Raw genomic sequence first — 19,255 nt, forward strand, 5'->3', positions numbered from 1 at the left:
TCAGATCCTCTTCCTACTTCCTGCTGAAAACCGGCCTGTCAGTCAGGCTGCTGCTGCCACCCTTATGGTAATTAAAAGAGCCCAGCTGCATGATGGGACCATATCAACACCAAGAACCCCTAGCCAAAACGAGCCAACTCCAAGTTTAAATCTGCCAAAGACAGCACTGGACTTAGCATACACAAGGGTATTTATGCCGAGGGTTTTCATAAGCTTTTGTATCTCACCATAACTTACAAAGTACTTAAAGAGCAAGACACCCCTGGACTCCATGAGCCAAGAAAGTTCTTTGGAACCCCCGCGAGGCAAGAAATCCCACTCTGCAGCACGAGCAGCAAAGTGGATTGCACCTCCTCCTCAGCGGTGTGGATGAAAGGGAGCAGCAGCGGCGTAGGCCACCCCTCGAGACCCTGTTTATTAATAAAGGCATTTAAAGGAGGAAACTGTGTCTCCTGCCCATTTATAATAAATTCGTGAGGCAAGGGAAGCATGCGGTGGTTGCGCAGGTTGCGAGAAAGGGTGCGGGCTAGGAGCCAGATAGCGCAAGCGCAGCCGGGGCAGGCGGCCCGGTTGGAACAGGGACAGCACAGGCGGGACCGGGGCAGGCGGAGGCGGCAGAAGCAGGGATAAAGCGCGGCCGGGGCGGAGAATTTCTCCAAGGTGCCATCCCCTCAGAGCAAACGTCCCCGAGCCTGACCCGGCCCACAAGCATCATTTTAATACAAGCATAGCATGTTGCATCCATTCAGGTGAACATTCTCAAAGCTGTTTTTGGAAAAAACAACAGTCACGATAGGAGATTTTTCCCGAGTGTGCTTCAAACGAACGGTATCTCCCCATGCCTCAAACAGAAGGGGGAGAGGCGCCTAAGATGCCAGTAACCCTCGGGTTAGAAGGGGATGCATCTAGGCAAAGTGCACAGCAAGAGATAACTCACAGTTGGATTTATGATAATAAATCAATCAAAGTTACAGGTTTTCTGGATTCAGAAGCAAGGATGTGGAAACCACAGACTGTCTGCAAAACAGGTGCATGATCACAAGCAAAGGACTGAAAGAAAAGCAGCAATCATTTGTTCTTTAGTTGTGCAGAAGCCCATCATAGTATGGGGAAAAGACCTACTGTCATGAAATGGGAGTGAATGTTTGATTTGATGTACCTGAATCCAGGTTGAGTTATGTTTGAGGCTGTGTTTTGGTATTGTGTTAATATTAATTTTTGTGTAATTTAAGTTTAGATATTGTTAAGTATAAGTTGCATTTAAAGTTAAGTTGACTTGTGTTTTGAGTTGTGTTTTTACTGTTATATTAATATTGGGAATGAGTTTTGTGTGATTTAAATATAAGTTGAATTTAAGGTTAAGATTTATAAGATTTAAGTGCTAAGATATACATTTTATAAATTTAATATTTGCAGATTTTTAATTATTCTAGGGTTCTTAATTGTTTTAAGTTTTCAATTGTTTTAGGTTTGTTTTAAGTTTTGTTAAGAGGTTTTAAATTGTTCTAAGTTTTATTATTTAAACAGTTGAGTTGTGTCTCAGACAAAAGAAACTTCGAAAGGAAAACAGCAGTGATGGAGCACTGAGAAGTGTCACCTGATTGTGTGACTGAAAGAAGACACAAGTTTTACATCAGAATTGTCATAAATTGTTTTGTAAAAATTTAAGTTTTAATATAATAAGTTAAGCTAAGTAAATTAAGTTTAAAATATCGAGTATTGTGAAGAGTTTCATTTTAAAATCTATTAAGGGACATCGCTCTAGTAAAAAGGCAGGGTCTTGGCCACACCTTGACTTTAACTAGAGATGTTTTCATCAGCAAACCCAGATGTTTTCTGCACAAAAAGGAAACTAGATACAAGTCGTTTTGACTTAACAATTTGACCTTGTCAATGACAGCTGGACAGACTTTGGAGTGAACTTGGGAGCCTTGCTTGAGAAAGGATACCCACATTTTCACTGAGAAAAAGTTTTTCCGCTGTTGCAGAATCTGGGACAATGAACTAGTATTTTAGTAATCAGCAGTCATTTAACTTTGCATGTGTTACTGTTGATTGTTGTAAGTTGTTTGCTATCAGAAACATTTTAAGTTATTATATTTAAGACTTTTCTTAACGGTTTTTAGTTTTAATAGATAGGTATATGAAAAAATACTAAGGTGCGCCTTTACCCCAGTCTAGCTAATTTAAAAAGAAAAAGGGGGAATTGTTGAGGAATGGCTACATGACCAAGGCCACGTAGACATGAGAGAGCTTTGCTGAAATCACTTGCACAGGAGCCTGGGAGGTCAGCATGACCTTGAATGCAGCTGTGTTACCATAACAAAGCGTTGGGATTGAGAAGTCTGAGGGAGAAGCTCAATGATAGCAAGAACGGATCCAAATATAATTTTCTTTTACTGTAACCAATCAAATATCAACAAGTATATAGTTTTCTTTTACTGTAACCAATCAAATATTAACAAGTATGCATAAAAATAAGTAGCCTCAATACAATGTGTGCCTTTTGATCATAAAGTGAAGCTTGCTTATCAGTCATATTGATTATGTGCAGTCTTCCCACATATGAGAAATAGCAATAAAAAGGTATGTATTAAACTAGAAGGGAAAGCGTATGCTGAGATAGGGCTCCGGTATAATGTGTGGGAGACGTCCACATACCCGGGTGTAGTGCCATGGGGGGGTTAGCTTGCAAGCAACCACTGGCGGAGTACCAGTTAGCGGTAAGGGATACCGGCTGGGAGCTGGTGAGGGCCGGTATGGGGGATTTTCTGGTCGAGAGGTGACCCGCTAAAGGCCTTGGGGGTAGGCCTAGGGAACCCCTGCGTTGGTAAACCGTGGTTGTAAAGTCTGGACTTGGTTGATTGTTGATTGTGTGTGTGTTTGAGACAGCCAGGGAGAGACAGTGAATGGCGTGAGCAAGGCATGCTGGGAACTGTAGTACTGAAGAAGGAGGAGGGGAGCCTTCACTCCTAAAGTATCTTAAAGGAATTTGAGTGAAATGTGTCTTAAGAGTTGCTAATTTGTGGACAGGTGTGGTATTCAGACATATTTGTTGTGGTTGTGTATGTAGGTATTGCATGTAGGAGACAGTATTTGTTTTGGGTGGCTGAAGCAGCTGAAAGTCTGGAAGCAAGTGTTACGTGCGTGTGTTGTGTGTTTAGTAACATGTATTCAGACTTTTTATTGCAGAGAAAGCTGTGTATTGTGTAATTCATAGGATTACTCTCAGCCTGTCCCAGGTCGAGAGAAGCATTTTGCTTCTGGGAAGGTGGGACATCCCGGAGGGCGAACAGATAGATTGATTTTTCCCATACCCATGGGACTGTGAAGTCGTGTGGGACTGGCGGTGCAGGAGGGTTAGAGGGCTCGCTTCCCTGTGCCACGGGCCAAGCCACCTCTCAGAGAGCTGCCCACCGCTTGAGGCCCTCCCCTTTCCAGCGTGGCTGGGTGCTGCTCACCGCCCACCGCATGCACTAGGCTTTCACTACAGCGTGCCGCATGCCAGCCTGCCGTATTCCTTCCCGCTGGCTGGCCAGCTCAGGAGGTGTTATGGAGCGAATATTGCTTGCTGTGCCACATCCCCCCCAATTTTGGTGCTGCCAGGCACGGGCACCTGGTACAGCTGGGGGTCGCCTGGACTGGGTACTTTGTATGTGAAGTACATCTCAATACATTTCTGTGATAATACAGCTATAATTACAACAAGCTAATAGCTTTCTAGTTTTCTCTACTAAATACCCAAACATAGCCTTTTCCTCTTTTTATTGCCTTATGGCTGCCTCCCCCTCCATAGGCTAGCTACAGCAACTAGATTTGAAAGCATCCTCTTTTCCCCTTCAGGACCCATGCTGGGACCCAAACAAGATGGCAGGTAGGCAAAGACTGTTAAACTACCAAGAGTGGATAGCGCGGGGAGTGGGGAGAGCCACACCCAAGACTATAAATTGGTCAGCTTTATACACAATAAAACAAGGTCCCTCTGAAACACCATCTGATTTTCTAAACTGCCTGAGGGATGCCATGCACCACCACATCTCACTGGATCTGGTGTCTGAGATAGGTATACAACAACTAGTAAACTTATTCCTGGGGCAATCTACAGGAAATATTAGAAACAAATTAAAAAAAGAAAAACAACTCAGGGAGCTAGATGGAAGAAACTTAGAAGTCCTGTTGGGGGAACCATGGAGGGTTTTTAGTAATTGGGAGGAGGGGTACAAACAAGGAATGAAAAAGTTTGTGGCGGTGGTCCAGGAAGAAGGGAAAGGAAAACGTGAGTGTGGGCAGGGACCACCCAAGTGAGGCCAGCCTTGGCAGGGCAGAGACCAGTGGGCAAATTGTAAGAAGTTTGGCCACTGGAAAAAGGAGTGTCCAGAACAAAGATGAGGTGGACAGAGGAGAAAAGGAAAAGAGGGGGTAGTGGCACATATACAAAAGAACTGAAGGGGACCAGAGGTGTCTACCCCAGCAGACCCGCTGGTTATGAAAATGAAGTTGGGGGAGGAAGGGAAAGAAGTAAAATTTTTGGTTGACACTGGAGCAACGTATTCTGCTTTGAACAAGTCTTTAGTACCTACAGAAGATGATTATGTTACAGTAGTAGGAGCAACTGGCCAATCTGAAAAGACATATTTTTGCAAACCATTAAAATACAAGTTTGGGAAACAGTGGAGCATTCATAGATTCCTATATCTACCAAACTCCCCAAAGCTCCTTCTATGAAGGGATTTGCTAGAACTACTACAGGTAAACATTAAACTTAGGAAAGGGGAAATTGTTCTGGAGGTAAACAATGAGCAATACGTGGAGGTGTTAAGTCTAATTCTAACAGCAATCGGGGCTGAGGGGGAAATTGACAAGGAAATACAAAACCAGGTATCCCCTGGGGTATGGGCCTCTGATGTGCCAGGAAGGGGGAAAAATATTACTCCTGTGCAAATTAGACTTAAGGAAGGGAAACAACCAGTCAGGATTGAGCAGTACCCCTTAAGAGAAGAGAAGAGAAGAGAAGAGAAGAGAAGAGAAGAGAAGAGAAGAGAAGAGAAGAGAAGAGAAGAGAAGAAAGGGAGGGAATTAACCCAGTAATAGAGAGATTTCTACAGTTAGGATTACTAAAAGAGTGTCAACCCAATTTTAATACCCAGACTACCTGTCCAAAAGCTGGATGGGTCAAATCGGCTAGTACAGGATTTACAGGTGGTGAATAAGACAACTGAAGATCCCTATCCTGTAGAGGCCAACCCATACACATAGCTAACATGCCTAACAACAGAGCTAATTTCGTTTACCATTCTAGATTTGAAAGACGCCTTCTTTTGCATTCTTATCCACGAAGCCAGTCAGAAAATTTTTGCATTTGGATAGAAAAGCCTGAAAGGCGAGCGCAAAACTCAGCTCACATGGACCTTATTTGGAAGACAACTTGCAAAGGATCTGGAGTCCTGGGGAAACCCCACCAAAAGATGACCTAATAGCCACCAGAACAAAGGAGCCATGTGCGGCCTGGACAGTTACAATGGACTTGGACAGAGCTGCCAAGAGGCAATTTGTCAGACCCCCACCTTTCGGGATGGTGTAGATTACAGATCAACAACTACTGGACTGCTTGTTAAACCTTTGTATGCACTCATTGTGAATGAGAATAAAGACCTTCAGTGGACAAAAGAGGCAAATGGAGCCTATAAACAACTGAAAGAGGCTCTCATGTCAGCTCCAGCCTTAGGACCTCCGGATGTAAGTAAACCATTCTTTCTGTTTTTGCTTGAAAAACAAGAAATTGCCCCGGGGATGTTAGCCCAGGACCTAGGCCCATATCAAAGAGCAGTGGCTAACTTTTCAAAGCAACTAGATGCAACAGCTAAAGGACGGCCTAAGTGCCTCAGGGCCATTGCAGCAGTTGTATTGAATAACCGAGGCACTCTGTCATGATCCGCTAATGCAAGTGGGATCATGATGGTTCGTTTACTGATCTCAGAGTGCAAAAAACAACACAGAGGGGATTTCAGTGTTAATCAAAACAAATGCACATTTATTGAGTGCCAACACCAAATGCGATAGAAGGATTTGAAAGGAAATAAAGGATAGAGAGAAAAGAGAAAGAGAGGGTGGGTAATAGATACCAACAGAGAGACGAAATCCTTGTGGTCCAGCCAATAGATCCATCTTCTTCTGTGGAGTGATCACAAAGTCTTTGGTTAACTCAGGGGTCCTTATAGTCCTTTCCAAAGCGACAGGCAGTTGGCCAAAAAGTGCAGAAACCGTTACGGTGTGTTCCTTTTGAGAGAACAAGAACAGGTACAGCCATCAGCAAGTGCAGTCAATTCACCGTGATATGCCCATTGTTTCTGCTCAGGTTCTGATGTTCTTATGGGAATGCGTGCTGGTTTTTTCCATCGAACACACCTGCAGGCAACACTTGGCAAACGTCCCACCTCAGCCAGGCCAGAACTCCTGTGTTGGGGTTTTAGAGTCCTTTTTAGGGGTTTCAGTCTCTGTCCTTGATGATGGTCGTGAGGCAGATGAGGGATTTTCAGACCGTGTCTTACACACGCAAACTCACGTTAGGCCAGAAAATGACTGTGCTAGTATCCCACACAGTGTCAGCAGTGCTGGAAGTTAAAGGTGGAAACTAGCTCTCCCCACAAAGGTTCCCAAGATACCAAGCTGGTACTCCAGCTTCTTTCCTTTGGTTCCAGATGGACAAATTCCCCTTGAAGGTAATCCATTATATGACAAAAGGGACAAAAGGTTGATTGAGAATCTAAAGGGAACATATAATTATTCCCCATGCATCTCGATGTCAACAATACATACCTCTCTAACAAATATTATTAGTTGTGGACTTCTTTCTGCCGCGTTTCAAAGTCCAGAGTCTTTTCTGCAAGAGACTTAATGGATACATCTCCAGGCTGAATGTCATGTACTGGCCTGTCTAATCCTATACTCTGAGTTCCAGACATGTTTTTCAATTTTTCTGAGTTGTTTACCTAGGGATACCATGTAGGTGGTCAGTGTTTCTTCCCCAACTTGGGTGGACATTCCTTTCTGCACCCCATATGGTCTCCCATTAAAGCATTTCAAAAGGACTTAACTTTTTTCTTAGTTCTGGGTTTAGTCTGAATTCGTAGCAATGCCAGCAGGAGAGATCGGGGCCAGGGCAGATTTGCTTCTTGCCCTAGTCTCAAAATTTGTTGTTTAATCAAATGATTCATTTTCTCTACTTGGCCACTTGACTGAGGGTGGTATGGGTGTGAAGTTCCCAGTCTATGCCCAAGTGACAGCTAATTTGCTGCACTATTTTTGAAATAAAATGTGGACCTCTGTCTGAGGATATTGTGGGTGGAACTCCAAAGTGTAGTATGATCTCCTGTAACAATACTCTGGTTACCTCCCAGGCTTTGGCAGTCCTGGTGGGGAAAGCTTCTAGCCACCCTGAAAAGGTATTTGTTAGCACTAATAAATATCAATACCTCTCTTTTCTTGGAAGTTCTGAAAAGTCAATTTGCCACTGCTGCCCAGGCCCATATCCCTTCCCAGTTTGACCAAGTTTTGGTTTGGGGGTATTCTTGGGTTTAGTCTGGAGGCAAAGGTCACACTGCCGAGTCACCTGACTAATGGTAGCTTATGCGTTCCTGGCAGTAATCTTTTCAATTAAATAGTTATGCAAGGCATCAATTCCCCAGTGTGTTTTCTGATGTTCCTCTCTTACTAGTGACCACAGTAGGTGGGAGGGGATAACCAGCTTCTGTTCTGCCGTGACAGCCCATCCCTCTTGGTTTTATGTTCCCCCTTGGCCCTCAATTAGTTTTCTATCTTATTATATACTGGTTTACGTTCAAGGCAGATCTGACCACCTGGAATCAAAGCTCCCTCTACTGTTATCTCACCTTTTGCTACTTCTTTTGCCTTTTTGTCTGCCAGCTCATTTCCTTCCTCCAATTCTGAGCTCACCTTCTGGTGTGCCATGCTGTGCATAATTGCTACCTTCTCAGGCATCCGAACTGCTTCCAATAGTCGCATTATCTCTTGTGCATGTTTGATGTTCTTCCCCTGGGAGCTCAGCAGCCCCCTTTCCTTCCAGATGGCTCCATGTGCATATACAACCCCAAAAGCATACCTTGAGTCTGTAAAAATGTTTATTTTCTTTCCTTCTGCTCTCTCTGAAGTGCAAGTTAAGGCAATTATCTCGGCCTTTTGTGCAGAAGTACCTGCTGGCAAGGGTCCAGATTCAATCACCATTCTGGAGGTGGTAATTGCATACCCAGCATGTCATTTTCCACTGATGACGTCGCTACTTCCATCAGTGAACCAGGTTTTGGCATCATCAAAAGGGGTGTCCTTCAGGTCTGGATGGCTGGAGTAGGTTGCTTCAATAGTCTCGAGGCAGTCGTGGTATACTGGCTCCCCTTGATTTCTGCTGAGAAAAGAAGCTGTGTTGCCAATTTTAGTTACCACTATTTCTACATCCTCTTGATCTACCATGATGGCTTGGTACTTCAGGAACCTTTGTGGGGAAAGCCAGTGCCCACCTTTCACTTCCAGCACTGTGGACACTGTGTGAGACACTAGCACAGTCATTTTCTGGCCCAGGGTGAATTTGCGTGCCTCGAATATTTAACACAGCTGCTCCAAGGGTACTGAAGCACCCTGGCCATCCCTTGGTTGCTGCATCTAGTTGCTTGGAAAACTAAGCATCTGCCCTTTGATATGGGCCCAAGTCTTGTGCTAATACTCCCAGGGTCATCCCCTGTTTCTCATGGGAAAACAGAAAAAAAGGTGTTTTTTTCACGTCTGGAAGTCCTAGAGCTGGAGCTGGCATGAGAGCTTTCTTTAGCTGGTGTTACGATCTGCTAATGCAAGTGGGGGTTGTGATGGTTTGTTTACTGATCTCAGAGTGCAAAAAACAACACAGAGGGGATTTCAGTACTCATCAAACAAATGCACATTTATTAGTGCCAACATCAAATGTGATAGAAGGATTTGAAGGGAAACAAAGAATAGCGAGAAAAGAGAAAGAGGGGATTTGGTTATAGCTACCAACGGAGAGACTAAATCCTCGTGGTCTGAAGTCCTCGTGGTCCGGCCAATAGATCCATCTTCGTCTGTGGGGTGATCACAAAGTCTTTGGTTTACTCAGGGATCCTTATAGTCCTTTCCAAAGCGACAGGCAGTTGGCCAAAAGGTGCAGAAATCCTTACGGTGTGTTCGTTTTGGGAGAACTGACAACAGGTCAGCCGTCAGCAAGTACAGTGTTAACCAGAACAGGTACAGCCGTCAGCAAGTGCAGTCAATTCACTGTGATATGCCCATTGTTTCTGCTCAGGTTCTGATGTTCCGATGGAAGTGAGTGCTAGGTTTTTCCATTGAACACACCTGCAGGCAACATTTGGCAAACGTCCCACCTCAGCCAGGCCAGAACTCCTGTGTTGGGGTTTTAGAGTCCTTTTAAGAGGTTTCAGTCTCTGTCCTTGATGATGGTCGTGAGGCAGATGAGGGATCTTCAGACCGTCTCTTACACCCCCCATGACTCACGATTGTCGTCAAGAGAGCTCCAGCAGCAGGGTTCCGTAGTCTTGTGAAGTCTTCAGGACTCGTCCACATTGGTAGCATATCCCAGAAAAGAGAGACAGTAGAGTGTGAGACAGAGAGGGAGAGGGGAAAAGGAAAAATAGGGAAAGAAAGTAGAAGAGAAACAAAATCAATCTATATTGATTAGAACAATTTCTCAAAATAATAATTAGCAAAATACAATCAATATTAATTTAAAACAATTTTTCCTCAATATTAATTAAAACCATTTTTCTTCAAGTAATCAAGACAAATCACAAAAATCAAAGCTAATTTTCACTAGATTATAACAGTACAAAAATTATTTCAAAAAACACATCCAAATTTTATAATCTATTTATGATTTATAATTATGACTTCGCCTTGTGTCAATAGCCTTGGGGATGTCCACAGGGGAGCGGACATTGATCAAATTGTATGCATTCATTATAGACATCAATTGTTTTTACCATTTCATCATTCTCCAATTCAAAATGAATAAGATTGCTGATAAGACAAAATCAATCAAAACTAAAATCAAAAGGACTACAATGGGATGACATAATTTGTTCAGGACACTTGTGGCAGTAGGTGACCACCCAAAAAGAGTATCCCACCACCTGTGTTCAGCATCTTTTCTTACCCTTTCCATAACATGATGTATTTTTCTCACATTGTGATGAATAGTTACCAGGGTTTTCTGTCTGTTCTTCTTGATCTTTTCCAAAATTTCAATTAAATCCTGATGAAGCAACAATTGCTTTACCAAAGTAAGATTCATCCCAATAGAGGTAGGCAAGAATTTCTGCATCACTGTATAATTAGATTGTAAAAGGTGATAAGAGGTAACTGGGGCTATGTAAGAAAAATCACATCCTGTAATTTTGGTGAAGTTACAAACACAATAATTTGAGTGATTTTTAGTATCCATCACTACATTTTCTACATCACAAGCAGTTCTAAAGCATGCACACACATTGCCTATATATATAAACACTGTTTCAGAAGTCTGGTTAGGGTTAATTTCAAAGTGACAGATATTTTGTTCTGTGTCCAGACAAATATCTTGAGCTATAATTGCATTACTCTCACAGATGAACCCTTGTTGTTCTCGGACAATACAAGATTCCAAATTAACAGTTTGTCATTTCTCACCAATTTGATGGGCCCATTCCCTATGCTCGGAAGGACTGAGAATAGCTCCATCATGATTCAGTCCTAATGCAATGATGGGAAATATCGAGTGCACTGAGGCATTACAAATGGTTAACACAAAAGCTGTGGCTGTGTTTGTACTGTGGTTGTAAGTAAAATTCACTAAGTTCCACCAGGATTGGAATTCTCTTTCAAAATCATTTGCATTGTCCCAAATTATTTTCCGAATTTCAGTAGGAAAAATGCCTTCTTCTCCTTCTCTTATAATTGAGGCAGAAACTGCATCCACAATTGTGCCTGGATACAGCTGAGAGCCAAAGAAACATTGTTTTGTGTAACACCAAGTGTATCAATTATCAATTTGTGGTCATTCACATTTATCTTTTCCCAATTTGGTAATATGTTTGATAGCAACCACTGATGTGTCCCCAAAGCCAATAAGGATGACTGCAATGGTGGTTGTAATTTGGTCAAATCCCTAGTTGTGGCAGCCAATTTGTTCATTAATACTTCTGAATCAATAATGTTTAGAATTCCCAATCCTGTTCCCACAGCACTGGTTGTGTCTCTTAGGGTCCGTCTTTTAAAAGAGCTTCTCTTTCGAAACCAGGTTTTCCAACCTTCAAAGGAAGTTTGCAAAAAAGGTGAACAAGCTGGCTGAATTTCTGAAACATTATTTTGCATCAGCAATTTGACCTTTTTAAGAGACCATGCCGGATTGAACAATATTTGTTGTTGACCTGTTTTCCTGATTATGTATGGTCCAATTTCGGTAATCCTCAGGGTAAGCATAACTGGTGATTGGGTTGGAGGGGAAGTGGTATGGACTGTAGCAGTTTTGGCTATAGCATTCATCTTAATTTTGTAAATAAGGCCTTTAAAACCTAACGGATCTGTCACATTATTTAGCCAATGGCATGTCACATAAGTTGGCCAGGCTAAACGAAAACTATACCAAGAAATGGCTGATTCATTCTGACAATCCTTTGTAATTGCATCGTTGTTGGTTTTGGGGCTGGAAATGTTACCAATATAGTCCTGATGACAACACCAAACAAGGGGAGGTTTATTGGTACATTCCCACTTTGTTGTAGGACATTGTTCTGCTGCAGGGAAGTAGAAATAGTTTTTCCCATCAGGTTCTAAAAAATTTCCAGCAATTTTAATGGTGGAAGTATTCTCATAAGAAGATCCTTCCACTTTTCTGCATGTTACCAAAACTGGTTCACCAATTGTACCATTTATGGTTGCAATCTGTTCGTTCCTATCCCATCCCCACTCCCTTGGGCTGAATTTCTTAAAGTCATGGAACGCTAAAGTTGCTAGGCTCAGGCGACAATCTTTGGGATATGATCCTAGAACACCAGTGTGCTTGATGGTAGCATCAGACCATGACTGCTCATCTATTTCCCAGCCATCTGGTTGTGCATGGGGTTGGGGTAGGATGCAGAAAAGTATCACCAGTTTTATCATGGTTCATGTGGTCTTCACATCCCTCGGGGTTCTCCTGTGAAAGTAAACACAACAAAATCCTGCCACCAAAAAGGCAGACAAAAATTAGAATGATGGAATTATCTAGCAAGTATTTATCCGATGCTCTTTTCCTAGAGCATCAGAGGCTACCCATGCATATTTATTCAGAGAGGTTTTTAACACTAGTGGTACTTCCCCTACAGTAGGGAGATCCACTAAAACAGGTTGCCCAGGGTAATGTGCTGGATTCTTGAAATCATCTGGTCCCTCTAGTGAGGGAATTATATTTGGAGCTGTCAGGCAAAAAGCAGTGATTTTGGGACACCCATTTACCCCCCATCTGTCATTCAGACCTTTCACAGCTTCCCACAATCTAATATCCCAATTTCCCACCTGTGGTTTCAAAAGTCATTTCAAAAGACCATTTGTCGTTTCTACAATCCCATTAGCTTGAGGGTAGTAAGGGGTGTGAGAAGCCCATTTAATCCCTTCAGTTTTTGCCCAATCCTGTACAACTTTAGCAGTGAAGTATGACCCATTATCAGATTGAATTTCCTGTAGTTTTGGGAAAATTCCAAACTATCCCTGCAGCACTTTATTATCTCCTGTTGCTCTTTTAAAAGCATTGGCCTGGACCAACCCAGATACAATCTCTACTCCTACCAGCACAAAGTGTTTACCTCCTGACTTCTTAAAAGGGCCAATATAATCTACCTGCTAAGCGTCCCATAAACCTTTACCCTTTCTTAAATGCAGAGTCATCTTCCAGAGGGTGTCTTTCTAGTCGTCTGTGGCATTGTTCGCAGGCAGATATGCATATTTTACACATTTCTCTGGTGACAGGCCAGCCACAAGTAAGAGCCTCTCTGTATAAATCTTTTGCACCTGTGTGTTGCCTTTTTACATGCAACCATTCTAACAAGTGCCCCCAATCCTCTATAATTTGATCCTTTTTCACAGGACTTATTCCTGCTAATTCATCAGCTTTATTATTCCATTCTCCTGCTAGATTTCCATCTATTTGGTGAGAAGATACCCACCCCACAGCAAAGTTCCCTTGGCTAGCAATATTTAAAATTTCTTGCCACTTTTCCTTCTGCCAAACAGGAATTCTATTAACCTCCCAATCATTTTGTTGCCAAAAAGGAAGCCATTCAGTGCATCCCTTAAACACAGCATAGGAATCAGTGTAAATACAGACAAGAGAAGTATTCTGTGCTTCACGTTGGAAAACACTCCAAACAGCTATCAGCTCACCAACTTGGGCGCTGCCTTCCCCCTCAGTAATAATTCGTTCACCGGAGGAAGTGTGTAGGGCTACAGCTCTGTATTTCCACACCTTTCCCTCCCGCTTGGCAGAGGCATCAGTAAACCAAGAATCTGCTGTCTGTTTGGGGGAAAAGGAAGGGGCTACGTTAATGACCGAGGCAGGCTTGTCTTGGTTGCTATCCAAGTTTTCTGTTTCTTGTATTGCCAGGTTCTTTACAGCTCCTTCAGTTATAGTAAAGATGTTACAATAAGGTTCAATCTGAGCATACCACTTCCTTACTGAGGCCCTCTGGGCCACCCCATCAGGTGGGGGGGGTCCCAGTAGTGACTGACAACTTTGAAAGGACCTCTCAAGACAATTGGTTGTTGTCATGCTATCTTGTCTACTTCTATGAGAGCTAGGCTAACCACAAACAAGCCTTTTTCCCAGGTAGTATACCTCTTTTCAGCATCTCTGAAACCACGGGAGTAAAAACCAACAGGCCTTGTCGGACCCTCAGGGCCCCGTTGCCATATGTGTACTGACAACCCTGAGGTGGCAAATCCCCATTCCACCTGGAAAGGATCTGTAGGATGAATAGGGCCAAGGGCCTGGTGGACAGTTGCTTCAAAAATCAGTAATTGCATTGCTTCTTTTTGAAAAGCAGTCCATTCCAATTTTACCCCTTTTCTCAGTAAGTTCTAAAGAGGTCTGGCAATTATGGAAAAATCTGGAATGTGTTTTCTCCAAAACGCTAATAATCCTAAAGCATGCTGTAGATCTTTCCTGGACTCAGGCATTTTAATTTGATCTAAGGAGGTTAGGGTGTCAGGTGGGATACGTCATACCTCCTTTCCACCAGATACCCAGAAATTTTACTTCATGTGCAGGTTTTTGAATTTTCTCAGAGGGAATTTCCAGATCAAGACTTTCTATATGGGAGATTATTTTCTGTTGGGCATTTCCCACTTCTACTTCATCTCCCACAAGGATATCATCAATGTATTGATAAACAGCTACATTCTCCATTATAGGTATTTTTTCTAACTCCTGGGCTAAAGCATGATGAACCAGGGTGGGGGAGTGTTTGTACCCCTGGGGAAGTCTCGTAAAAGTGTATTGCTGTCCCTCCCATGTAAAAGCAAAACAATCCATGTCTCCTGGTTGTAAAGGTATCATGAAAAACATGTCTTTAACATCTATAGTTGCCATAATTGAGTGAGCCTTCTCTTGAATCAATGTTATTAATTCAGCTAGGTTTGGGACAGCTGCTGTAAGAGGGTCTGTATTAGCATTTAGCCTGCCAAAATCAATTGTCAGCCTCCACTTCCCATTAGGCTTTCGCACTGGCCATACTGGAGAATTGAAAGGAGAATGAGTATTAATTATTACTCTTTGTTCTTGAAGCTCCTGTATTACTGGTTTGATACCCTCTTTGGCACCCAAAGGGAGGGGATATTGTTTAACATTAATTACTTTGCTGAATGGTAGGGAGGGTGCCACTTGGAGCAGTCTAATGTTAGGACATGGCATGCCAAAAGACCACAGAAGTCCCTCCGAATCCATCCACTGCCTCCCAACAAGGACATTCATCCCCAATAAACTGGTTGGAATGTCTCCAATCACCATGTTAATAGTGAGTAAATTTTCATCTCCTGGTAAAAGGAGCTTTACTAGGGCCAAATTCATGCATTCTGTAGTTCCTAGGGCATTTAAAACACAACATTGTTTCTTTATTGGGACAATTCCACACTTCTTGGCATCTTTTTCTTTTAGTGCAGAGATTTGTGCCCCAGTGTCAACCAGAAAGGTTACGAGTGCTTGTTTGGGGCCAGTGATAGCTGTGATCAATATATCTCCTGATTTATTTTTAGTGAGCATTCTCAAATACATTCATGCTCTGTTCCTTCGCTCACTTATAAGGGCCGGAGAATCTAGCTTGTCTGGTTCTGTGTTTGCTTTGGTTCACATTCTAGATTCTGAGGGAGAGGCTTGGAAAGGGTTTTTTTTTGGCTCACTGCCCAGATTCTGAGAAAGGAGGGGTGCACTGGGTTGAACCGATAGGTTCAGTTTTCGGTAGTGTCAATTAGTTATTATTTTCTGTAATTTATCAAGGAGAAAACCATCCATCACCTCTCTGGGGACCCCTTTTTTAACTCCCAATGACCACCAATGTTGACGGTTAGAGTTCTATTTCCCCTTTTCTGATTTTTCACTGTGAGGGGCTCTGATAAACCAAAGACTCTTTGTTTTTTCTGATTTTTCTTCCAGGGTTTTTACAGGTCCATATTGTCTACTATAATTAATCAAATCTGCTGCAACTTCACTCCATGTCCAAACTTTACGGCTACCAGCAGATGAATTAGATTGAGAAGCTGATGGCTGGGAGGGGGTCGAGTATGGAGTTAAACTAGGATCAGTAGATCTGGTTTGGTCAGTCGAGTTACCAAGGAATCTATTTTGTCTCTCTACAGGACCCAAAGCCATTACAAATTTCTGTAAATTAATTGCTGTAGGTTTGAGTGTTTCTGGAAGCCCTCAAATTAAGGGGGTCATCATTTCAGGCTTCACAGGTAATTGCATCAGAGATTCAAAACCAGGAACCAATCTTTTTTTCATGAATCATTTTCAGGCAGGCAGCTTTGTGGACGCTTTCTAAAAGTTGGTCGGGGGTACTAACTATAGCTAAAGGGTCTCCCTTTCCAAAGGATTAATTCCCCCAGCCCAGAAAGCTGCACGCTGTGTCAGGGACCATGTGTCATGTTTGTCTCCTGTTGTTAAGAAAACTCCATGTCCCCAGTATCCACTGGCTTCCTGTTCAGTTAGTTTAATTTGATCTCCACCAGTGAGGGACACTCAGAAGACATATTCTGTCTCCGATTCCTGTGGGAGCTGGCCATATTCTTTCTTTAATAGCCAACTCGGTAGCACTATATGGTATTTGTTTAGTTGTAATGTGGTTCAAAAACTTCATCATTAATGTAATTGTATTCTATTTTGACCAATGGTCTCAAGTCAGGGCAGCAGTTTTCCCCAAAATTATTTACTAATTTTAATTCCTTGTGGGGATATATTTCATTTATGTGAAGAGTTTCATTTTCCTCTCCCTCCTTCAAGGAGTCAGTATTCTTTCAATTTTTGAAATATTCATCTCTCAGGGAAGCCCGTAGCATATGATTTTCATTTCTTTCTTCATCTAATTGTTTTTGCAAAATTTCCACTAAATTTTGAAGAGAATCTATAATTGTTTTTTCTTCACTACACCGCTTAAAGCGGTTGTCAATAGTGGCCGTAAGACACGCCCCTAAAACAGAACAAACTATGGCTTCGTCTCGGTCAAATTTAAATTGTGTTTCATGTTGTAAAAAGCATATTCTATCAGTCACACTCTCCAGATTAAAGCAATTATCCTGTGCCCACTGCTCTCCCCCACAGGAGGGCCTAGCACTGTGTTTTGCTAACAGAGCATAAAATGCAGTTTTATCTTTTGCACTAGTTTTCAGCCATTTTGTGAAGGGACCAAAACCACTACAGGGAGGTAATACTTAGTTGCCCAAACACACAGCCCTTGCTGTCACCCTTCGCTTCCCTGTGTGGGTGAAGAGACCAAATCTGCCTGGGAGGTACTCCTTAAGTTACTTATGGTTGTCTCTTTGCTACACCAGGCAGTCCAAATTCACACATCAAAACAAAACAGTTTCCCTTTTTGCACTATGAGATCTTCTGTGAAATTCTGAAGACAGGACCCTCAATTGAGCATGGGGATGCTTTTCACCTGTGTGTGTGCAGTTTGTGAGAAATTCAAGTCACCCTCCCCCTTGCTTTCTAGATACCACTCACCCTTTTCAGGGTGCCGGGCTAGGTGAGGATGGAGTGAAATGTCCTTCCCCTATTACAGACTACACACAACCCTGCAAGCCCCTCCGTCTCTCAGAATCCTGTCCGTGATGCCAATTTAATGTCACGATCCACTAATGCAAGCGGGGGTCGTGATGGTTCATTTACTGATCTCAGAGTGCAAAAAACAACACAGAGGGGATTTCAGTACTCATCAAACAAATGCACATTTATTAGTGCCAATATCAAATGTGATAGAAGGATTTGAAGGGAAACAAAGAATAGCGAGAAAAGAGAAAAAGGGGGTGGGTTATAGCTACCAACGGAGAGACTAAATCCTTGTGGTCTGAAGTCCTCGTGGTCCAGCCAATAGATCCGTCTTCTTCCATGGGGTGATCACAAAGTCTTTGGTTAACTCAGGGGTCCTTATAGTCCTCTCCGAAGCGACAGGCAGTTGGCCAAGAGGTGGGGAAATCATTACGGTGTGTTCATTTTGAGAACTCAGAACAGGTCAGCTGTCAGCAAGCACAGTGTTAACCAGAACAGGTACAGTCGTCAGCAGGCGCATTCAAGTCACCGTGAGTTGCCCATTGTTTCTGCTCAGGTTCTGATGTTCCGATGGAAGTGCATGCTAGGTTTTTCCATTGAACACACCTGCAGGCAACACTTGGCAAACGTCCCACCTCAGCCAGGCCAGAACTCCTGTGTTGGGGTTTTTAGAGTCCTTTTAAGAGGTTTCAGTCTCTCTCCTTGATGATGGTCATGAGGCAGATGAGGGATCTTCGGACCGTCTCTTACAGCTGGTGATAGGCTTATGTGGCCTCCTTTGTCCACTGGAGGTCTCTGTCTCCATATGTAATAAATGCATACAGAGGTTTTACAAGCAATCCAAAATTGTATATCCATAATCTACACCATCCAGTCCTTCCCAAAAAGGTTCACAGTTCTTTCATTGTCTGGGGTTTTGAGGTTTGACATATCATTTCTTTATGATCTTGCCCTAGAGTCTGTTGTCCAGCACTGACCTCATAACCCAGGTAGATCACTTTCTGCTTTACCATCTGGGCCTTTTTCTTCGATACCTTGTCCCCCTGGAGTCCTAGAAAGTTTAAAAGGCTTACCATCCACGCCACACACATTTCTTTTGTCCAGATGTCTATGAGGAGGTTGTCTACATACTGCAACAACCTTCCTTCTTCTGGTGGAGCTTCCCAGGATTCTAAGTCTTTTGCAAGTTGTTCTCCGAACAAGGTGGGTGTGTTCTTGAACCTCTGAGGCAGAACTGTCCATGTGAGCTGGGTTTTTAGGGTTTTCCCATTCAAATGCAAAAATTTTCTGGCTGGTTTCATGGAGAGGGAGGCAAAAGAAGGCATCTTTCAAATCTAAAATGGTAAACCAAGTTAGCTCTGGTGTTCGGCATATTAACAAAGTATATGGATTTGCTACCACAGGATAGAGATCCTCAGTTATCTTGTCGACAGCTTGTAGATTTTGTACTATTCGATATGACCCATCAGGTTTTCGAACAGGCAAAATGGGAGAGTTAAAGTCAGATTGACACTCTTTTAACAATCGTAATTGCAAAAACTTTTTAATTATTAGGCTAATTCCTTCCCTATCTTTCTTTTTCAAGGGTTACTGTTTAATTCTAACTGGTTGCTTTCCTTCCTTAAGTTTAATTTGTATAGGAGGTGTGTTTTTTGCCCTCCCCAGTACGCTGGAAGCTCACACTCCAGGAAAAACCTGGTTAATTATTTCTTCATTAATTTCTTCTTTAATTTCAATAGCTGTTAACATTAAACTCAACACTTCCCTGTATTGTTGATAGTTTACCTCCAGAGTAATTTCCCCATTTTTAAAGGTAATGGTTGCTTGTAATTGTTCTAATAGATCTCTACCCAAAAGTGCCTTCGGAGACTTGGGCATATATAGAAACCTATGAATGCCCCACTGCTTCCCAAGCTTGTATTCCAATGGTTTGCAAAAATACGC

The 19,255-nt window shown here is 42.6% G+C and overlaps 1 pseudogene; it reads right to left on the bottom strand.

Moving 5' to 3' along the window:
• Positions 1–8,271: 8,271 nt before the first annotated feature.
• On the bottom strand, positions 8,272–18,324 carry LOC136302437 (uncharacterized; annotated as a pseudogene).
• Positions 18,325–19,255: the final 931 nt, after the last annotated feature.

Source organism: Chamaea fasciata, unplaced genomic scaffold (assembly GCF_029207755.1).
Source record: "Chamaea fasciata isolate MVZ Bird 193981 ecotype frontalis unplaced genomic scaffold, bChaFas1.0.hap1 SCAF_29, whole genome shotgun sequence".
NCBI lineage: Eukaryota > Metazoa > Chordata > Aves > Passeriformes > Sylviidae > Chamaea > Chamaea fasciata.